Source organism: Pithys albifrons, chromosome 9 (genome assembly GCF_047495875.1).
Source record: "Pithys albifrons albifrons isolate INPA30051 chromosome 9, PitAlb_v1, whole genome shotgun sequence".
Lineage (NCBI taxonomy): Eukaryota > Metazoa > Chordata > Aves > Passeriformes > Thamnophilidae > Pithys > Pithys albifrons.
The window spans coordinates 19,197,301-19,206,697 of NC_092466.1; positions in this window are offsets into that span (position 1 = coordinate 19,197,301).

Below are 9,397 nucleotides of genomic sequence, written 5' to 3' on the forward strand. Positions count from 1 at the left end.
ATGGTTGAATTGACTAGTAAAATAAAAATAATCCCTGTATGCATCAAATTTTTGCTGTGCAAGTGCAATGGATCATTCTGCCCTCTGGTCACAGCACATCATGAGAATGCAATTCAGCAGGTGACCCAGCAAAGAGAGGATAACAGGGACATGAACTACCTGAATTATCACTCTTATGGGGCACTGCATCTATGTTCCGAAAATGGAACAACTGGTGTTTTTCAGGATTTCATTCCTGGTAGAGAAGCCCATCCTTTCCACATTTATGGCTCACTTTGTTGAAAGATTTATTCTGTTTAAAATCCCACTTCACATCTGGGAACAGAAGAGACAAAAAAATTTCTTCCACTCCAACATCCATGTTCTTTAGTAGTTCTTTTAGAGGAAACCACTTGCATACAATCTTCTTTTTTTCTGCCAAGACAAAACCAACTTCTCCTGCCCAGGGTGAAAGCAGCAATAGACCCCGAGCCTTCCATAAACTGCCTAGCCACTAAGGCTGCAAAGTGGCTTCAGAAGAGCATTATACAGTGAGTGCTGTACCTGTAGCAGCTGCTATGAGCAGTGTGTTATGATACCCATAATTTCTTGAAAATCTGTTATTTCTGAATGCATATGTTACTTTTATATTTACATATGGCCCAGAATTTGCTGCATCACTCATTTCAATCTGTCAAGTAGTCATGACCACTTACACTTATTCTCACCTGTATAAAGTTTGGGATTTGAGATGAGGTAGGCAGATAAACAATGGAGAGCTTTCTTTGTACTAAATTAGACAGACACAAGGACAGTTATGCTCTTTGGAGGTACTAGGGACTAACTGGAACTGCAGTCAGAAAAACTTTTACAAGAGAAATCAACAACAGAATCATAGAAAGACAAATTCCCTCCTTAAATCCTCTGTCCTCAGAGCCAGATGCCATGCCTTTGAAATACTAATAAAACACTGAAACCACCAGACAGCGAAAAGCTGCTTCCTGCACATTCAGTACTCAGCACAGTAAGTGACCTTTCTGCTACTCACCTTTTGCCACAGGGGTCAGAAAGTGTAGATTCTCCTAGACCAATGAGGGGAGAAGTCAAAGAGGTAATCCTGGTGTCTTGCCCTTACTCTGTGTAACAGCGAGGCTGTAGGCTGTTCACTGAATTGCCTCCCTAGATTGCAGTTGTTGTACAGAAAGAAATGATGTCTGTGACCGTATTAGCAAAAATGGTTAAAATAAGTTTCCTGGTTCTCCTACTACCTCTAAAAGTGCATCCTGTCCTATGCAGGACTCCAAGGACCAATTTCACTTTCCTGACATGAGCATAATTAAAACAAGACAACACACAAACATAGATAAGAGCAAAGCACAAGATCACCTCCACTACAGCAACTGAAAGCAAGAAAAGAAAAGGTTAACTCTGCCACCTTCTTCTCCCATTCCCCTTCCTTGATTCTTCCCATCAAAGCCTAATGGATACATTAAAAATAAGTGTCACTACACGTGAGCAATTTCTTTTTGCTATCCTCTTATTCATCATCCTTAAAACAACAAAAAAAGGATATTTAATAATCCCAAAACCTCTTAATATCCCAAATAACGTAAGATACTGTACAACTACCAGGAAAACACCTCAAGGAAAGTCAAAGCTAAAAAACAGGAACTGTGATAACACTTGGTATTCTGTCTTACTCAATTCATGTCCTGCTTTCAATTAAGTAAATGCTAATACATAAAACCTGAAGTGTTTTAGGAAAACAACAATATAAACACTCTGTTTTGCCTATGGTGCCATTAATTTCGTATTATTTGACTTCTTCATTTCTTTCCTGAGCATCCTTAAGTTTACTGTCAGCACAGCTATTTATGTTCAGATTCTTACAAACACTGCCAAAAGATTATGCTCCATCTCCTGAGTTAGCATTAGAATAAACAGACTCATTTTCAGAAGAGCAGAGCAGAAAATTATGCAGGAGGAGGAATTTAAGGTAAGCAGTGTCTAGGATCTGCCTCCCAGTCCTGAACCCTGAACTCCAGAACATCTGGAAGTTTTCTTAGAATGACATACTATCCGAAGAGAGCTAAGCAAAATAATACGCCTTTGCAGTTAAAATTTCTGATGGCTTAAATATCTCTAAAGTATAACTATAGCTAGAGATTTTCCGTCCCTGCTGATTATTTTTTCTTCAATGACCACAATGCTCTTGGAACTATTTACCACATTTTACTGATATAAATTAGTCACAGTGGCTTCACTTTAAAAAAGTACAACATGCTTATACAGAATACAGACAGACAGGAGATGCAAGAATATTGGATGGAAACTGGACATACTTTACCCATTGCTCTGAAATTGCCTGACCACTGCACTTTGCTCTGAAAAAAACACATGCCACCTTCAAAGAGTAAACACCCAGCCATTTTCAGAGGCTGCTTTCTAAGTTATCATCACACATGTCAAAGGTATTTTAAGACACAGCTGAGTGTATCAGAATGTGCAACAATGACAAAGCCAGGCTGCCTGGCATGTTTTGTTCGTGCCATATGAAAATCTACATAGAAAAGTTCCAGCAGTGCTGTCTCTGTAAAGGAATTTTACCAACACAAAGCCCTCCACTGGCTGAGATGCTTGATAACTAGAAGAGCAGAAAATATCCTCCAGTAATGGGGTTTTCAGTGATCATTTAGGGTCATCCAGTCCTCAACTCGCTGCTCAGAGAGCCAAGCTCACCTTCAAGGGACTTCCTTCATCAGTTTTTGGGATTGTTTCTTCCTCCTGTGGGCATCCCAGCCCCTCTGGCATTTTTACATGGCTTACAGTGCTTCAGAGAATATGCAATATGTGGAAGAATCTCCTCCTCCAGTAGCTCACTCAGATAGATTTGAGCAATGAGACAAACAAAATGTAGAAAGAATTTCCCATAGGATGTTGAATGTACTAAACTCCACATGACTTGTCACTTCTAAAACCCATGTGCCCTATCACTTCTCCCCTTGAGCAGACAACTCCAGCCTGGAGTTGACTTGTACAAAGAGGGGCTTGTTAGCCAAAGCCAGCCAAAGCCAGCCAAGGCAAACAAGCAGACACCTCCCTTCCCAGCCAAACCTGGGTTTCTGATGGAGTTGGACGAAGTGGTGAAAGGCACCTGCTGATGCACAGAAACAGCTTTGCTGGGATTGATACAAGTTTGTTCTGTGTTTGGCACAGGGGGTAGGTAATAAATAAGATTTGTTAGTCCCACTGAATCATGGATATAAAGAGATATATTGAATAACTGTCTCCTTCTCTCTACCTCATGTATTAACCATTTCAGATGAGGTGAAGATCTGTTCTTGAAGTCAGATGGAGATGGAACAGGCAGGGCTGATTACCATGGGACCGGGCTATTCAAATCCAGACTATCATGGAAATATGCAGCAAGTTGAATTAGCATATTTTATATGGTAGAAAAAGTAGCATTTCCAAAAAGCTGGACTTAGTGCAATACAGTTGTTCTATTGATTTTCTGGTGGTTTGTTTGTTTGTTTGTTTATAGTTTTTGTTTGTTTTGTTTTTTGGGGAGTAGTGTTACCTATGTATGCATTTTGGTTTTCAATAAATAAAAAAAAAAATGCAGATTTGGTTCTCTGACTCTGTAACAGTGTCAGTTCAGGCATCAGCAGCAGAATTAGACTACTGAGTTTTCCATACAGTAACAGACATTTTCTACTCAACACAAGAAACACATCCTTGCATTAGAGAAGTTGAAAAAACAGTGGGTTATCCACATGGTAGTATACATATTCTTTAAACATCCAAGACAAAAATATTGCAGGATAGAGGCAGTGTGGGTGAGAGAGAGGGAACCATAGGTTCTCTATAGCATGTTTCCCTACAACAATAAGGCTTATTTGATTCCACTGTCTGTGTGTGTGTTCCTCCATCTTTCCAAAAGTATGCAAACTTACTGAATAATTTCAACTAAATTTGAGAAAGGGAAAACATTTCTTCCAGAGGTGAAATGTTTGCAATTCTAAACAAAATTCCCCATCTCCTACCTCTCTGAAAGGTATCAGAGTGGAAAATGAATCTCTGAAAGATATCAGAGTGGAAAATGAATCCCTTTCAGGGGGAAATATTAGTCAGATCAAATGGTCTCAAGTTGCTACTAAAATGTGACCTTTTCCTATGAAAAATAAAACAAGATCAAGGTACAAGACGAAACAGACTCTCTGCCTCTGTTGACTATAAATTGAAATCTTGTCTTGTGAGGAAAAAAAGCCTAATTCTTGGTCTTCTCAGTTCTTTTGACTTGTTTAACTTTTACTCCATGTGTTCCCACACTTATCCTTCCAAGTGACTCATGGACTACTATGTCTACGGCCTCTTTCCTGTTTCCTTAGATAACTGAAAGACTTCCCAGTTATCTCAAGCATGAATGCATCCTCCTACCTCTAGACACTTTCAGCTGACTGACAGGCCAGCTGGTGGTTTCATGAGCAGCCCAGAAGAGTCCTTATTATTACTACTTTCAACTTAGATAAACTATTTCATACTACATAATTTCCCCCAACTTTTATAAACATTTTATACAACAGGCTAGACATTACACTATGGTTGTCTAAGACAAGTCAGATTACAAGTTCCTGTGAAATCATTCCTGTGAGCTGTGATTTATAAGTACATATGAAGCTGTTGATGATAATTAAGAGTCAGCAAAGGTTATCCTACAAACATACTTATAGTCCTACATGAACTAGATGGAGATTGATACTCCTCCTTGAAAATTTTTAGGTGAAACCAGAAAGGAATTTAAATCTGCACATCAAAAGCAGAGTAAGATGGGAAAAAAAATGTTGCATTGCTGATGGTCTCTGTATGCTACCTGGAATCCCAGCCTGTGGAAAATTAACAGCAAGGGACTGAAAGAAAATGCTAGAGACACACTTGCAACGGCCACGCAGCACAAAATCCAGATAGGAAATAGCTGGTAGCTTGGCTATCTCTAAACAGATCTCTGTTCCCCCAGCAAACACACAATACCACCCTGACCACAAGATCACCTTCCTGAAAGCTCTGCTACACTGAGTGTAAGTGCCGCAGCTCTCCATCTGAAGGATGCAGGTATGGGAAAGCACACTGGAGTCAAGGAACCATGAACACTCCTCTTGTCTGTATCCCAGACTAAGCTATAAACTTTGCCACCATGAAACAACATTAGTAAGTTCTCCAGAATCCCAGACCTGTAGCAGGTTTGCCTGTGACAGACTAGCAGAAGTTTGCTACTCAGCCTAGAAAGAATTTGACTGTTTTCATGCAAATATCAGATATACACCTTTCAAACACACTTTAGCCATGTTTCCTAAAAAAGGATTTACTTTTCACCTCAAATTTATGTCTGCCTACCTGTGTTTCATTCCAGCACATAATATGCCAAAAGGCAGGCAGTTTTCTTCACCATGGAAGACATTGTCTTCTGTTGTAATGCCCCTTTTTTTCTTACTGCAGCATAACACAGAGTCAACAGAAGTACAAAACCCAATGTGCTTCACTGGGAAGCAATCAATAATGACACATAGATGCAGAACACCTGAATGAATAATCCAAATACACGTGGTATGGAAGAAATCAAGCTCAGTAAAAGTTGTAACTTCCATGAGGGACACCACACAGTTTTATAAGCCTAAGGACAGAGCAAGATCTGGGGCAGGACACCTGCAAATGAACAGACTACTCAGCTGAGACATGGATTTTCTTTCCTGATGTACAGAAGAGACTTGACTACACATGTCCCAAGTCTTTTTACTTTTCCTCCTTGCACCTCTGAGCTAGTCACAGGACCAAGCTATAGTGTCCTTTAAGTAAAATCCAGAAAACATGTTTTTAAAATGTACCAATACCTCTGTTACGTAACATGTTCCTTCACACTGAAAAGGAAAGGGAGGGAAATAAGAAAGGGGCAAGACTGAAATGCCGAGTGGTTTCCCACAGTGTTCCTTAATGTCAAGGGAGGAAAGCATTGAACAACTGGTGCAGGCATGTTTCCCTCTGTTAACACACCCGACATCTGTGATTCTACTGCTTGCTGAGACGTGGAATCCCTTCCAGTTGTCCCAGCAGCTCAGAGTCCTGACAGAGGAGGAGACTGAGAAAATAGCAAAAGAAGAGCAGCTGTGAATTTTCAAGCATAGTTTCAATTTGTTCCAGATGTCCATAGCAAAAGCACCTTGATTTTTTGGCAGTAGCCAGCCTGAACATGTTTTCTTCAATTTGTTCTATGATGTGACATGACACGTTAATGGAAGGCAGCACAACCATGCACACCAGACTGCCTGAGGTTGTCTCATTTCCATTGATATCCATCAAACAAAGTGTACAAAAACTTGCAATCTTTTTCCAAGAATCTTTTTCAATTGGACTCAAGATGTTCTTGACCACACTCTGAAGGCATTATGTTTGAGCCCAAGGACTGGATTTGTGTGATGATGAGCTCTGATCAAGAGCTGTTAATGGAACAAAGGAAATTACACCTTTGATCAGACCACAGAACAGTTTTACTCCATCTCTGCCTGCAGTGGTCGACACAGACCAATGTTTACATGGGTCAGTCCATAACTGAACATTCTGCTCATTTGAGATCTCTTTTTGACTTCTCACTTTAGGACTGACATGCATCCCATTGCATTGGAGCTATACCTTTCTTTTGAAACAGGCCAGATTGCTGTTATTTAAAGACCTTTTTGATGTTTGTCTGTCTGACTGTTCTGCTAAAATTCATTTCACAACATTTTTTCTCTCTTCTCATGCTCATTTTTGTTAGATTCTTTAATTCATGCTGCCTTATATTCTGACCATGTTTAAAGTAATCTGGTTTTCTTCCTCTCTATTTAATCCCTCAATTTGCTGCATCCTTTGCCTTTTAAGGACCTATTCTCACAAAGTCATATGGATAGTCCTGGTTCAATCAACTAACCCCAATGAGAAAAGACACCCAACTGTGGGTAAAGGCTTTGAAGAATGTCCTCCTACATGTCCGGATCCCCTTTTAAGTTTAACAGCTAAACAAATGTGGGAAGATCTGGGCATGTCCACAAAAACAAACTGTGTTACACTAGCCAAAACAAAAAGGGAACAAGCATTTGCGTACCTAGTCCCTCAGAATCTTTTAAGAGGATATCCTTTCTGAACCCACAACTATCCTGGCACTCTGTGCTCTCATAAGCTGCTGCACTGGTCTTTGCTTTGTGGTGTTTAGTGCCATCTGAGTCATTTTTTTGCTCATAGGATGACTTCCACAGAGAATCAAAGTTGTCCAGGACACATTTCTTTTGAACCTCAGATGGAAGAGAAGGAACAGCATTTTAGTGTGTCTCTAATTACAGCCACCATGACAGTTCATATGTGTAGCAATAAAAATAGCCATAAACCTACCTAATCATTAAAGTAAAGCAAACAACTCCTCTCTGTATCATCACACACAGGTACTGGAGTTGCTAATAAACCAGGAAGAGCACTGAGGCACTGGAGGAGCATCTTTCCTATCTCCACAGTTTCTTAAACAACTTTAGAGGCATATTTTTATTAAGTATATGAAAGGCAGATGATCTTAAACCTCAAAAAGAGTCTGTATAATAATTGCGTGCTCTTCTAATGCTCTCCAAAGACCTATTCAGAGTCCATTCTGAAAGACAATAATATATCAAGAACTTCTGCAAACTTCCTCCTAATGAACACATGCCAATTTGAGACCAAGAATTCTGGCCTCAGAGGACAAAATAACCACTGCACTTAGTCTCTGGGTGTTTTGCTACTTTATTTCAGAGTGATTCAAAATCTAATTAAATTTCTAAACTCTAATGAAATTACAGAAGAAAAATCATTTAGGATTATATTATATACAATTACTCACAGCTGAAAATTACAGTTAGCCTCTTTCACCAGGATAGAGTCTCCTGAGAAATCCTTGTTATTCATATAACATATAAATCTGACATTACTCTCACTATTTACAGGTCGAAGGTAAAAGCAGAATTAATTAAACATATATATCCTGCCCAGTGGCTGGATGGTGAAGAATAGAGGGAGGGCTGATAATGATGACTATGCTTGAAGCCACATTTCCCAGTTTGGTCAAGAATCAGAATGAACTTACTACAAAGCAGGATTATATTAAGCCTGGCTTATTCTGATCAGTGTTTTCCATGCTGGAAGTATGCTGTGAATGAGAACAGTGAAGCATACACTGTCAGCAGTGTGCAGTCAGCTAGCTAAGCTCTCTGAAGCATTTGTGGAGAAATAGCAATGGAATAAACCAAACAGCTTGAGTGAGTTCAGCCCAATATTCAGATGTTTAGAAAAAATCACTTGAGCCCAATGACTTGGGCCAGGAGAAACAAACAAAAAATCCAACACCCAAAACAAAACAAGAGAGTTGACATTCATGTTATCCCTTCCATAAGAGGTTTTCAGGAATCTTGGAGCATGGGATCATTTGTAGATGAAACATATGAGGTACAAAAACATTGGATGTTTCTTACAAAGATCCTGATCTTTTTCATCCAGCTAGTGTGGAGATTTTTGTTTGTTTGGTTTTGGTGTTTTCAACTCTGATATCACAGAGAACCAGGAGCAAAATTAAACTACACACACACACACACACACACACACACACACGTGTGCACACCAACACTCACCACGGCCAAAGCACTAACAAACACTTTGTATGACATCTACCACATTCAGTCAGTTGTACATACACTTTACACAGCAAAACAAGCTAGGAAATAAGGCCATCTCAGAGGGTATATGGATCATTTTTATATTTTCAGTGCCTCCAGAGTCTTATTTGTTGGTTAACAGTTTATTTTGCTTACCCCTTCACAAACACTTTGGAAGTCATAAACACAAATTTTCACTCACTCTGTCAGAGCATCTAAACATTTGTCAACATCATGTTCATTTGCAGTCATTTGCTATACATATGCGGTCACCATAATTCCTTACGGAAGTCCCATTAAAAAGAGACTTCTGGAAGGAAGGCTTCACAACTCTAATTAACTAAAAAAGATAGATATTTCATCCAGCATTAAGATATGAGATTTTGCTGAGACCAGATTGCTCAGACATTCCTTTACCAACAGTAGAAAAAAAGAAATATTCAAGAGTTTTCTCTCTTAACTTCTCATATAAGATGTGTTTCAAATTACTTTGATTGGAGTTTATAAGCACCTCCATGAGATGAAGATACCAAACAGCACAGGACAATTCTAAAGCAGAAAGATATATCAAGAAGCAAGAGATAAAAGCAATGTGGAGACCTTCCAGAGACCTGTGCCTCAAAGAAATGAGGCCCTTGTTCTTGTGCTTTCCCCCTCTGAAGGATGGACCTGAAATGAGTTTGAAGAAACATGTGCACTTAGTGAACAACACT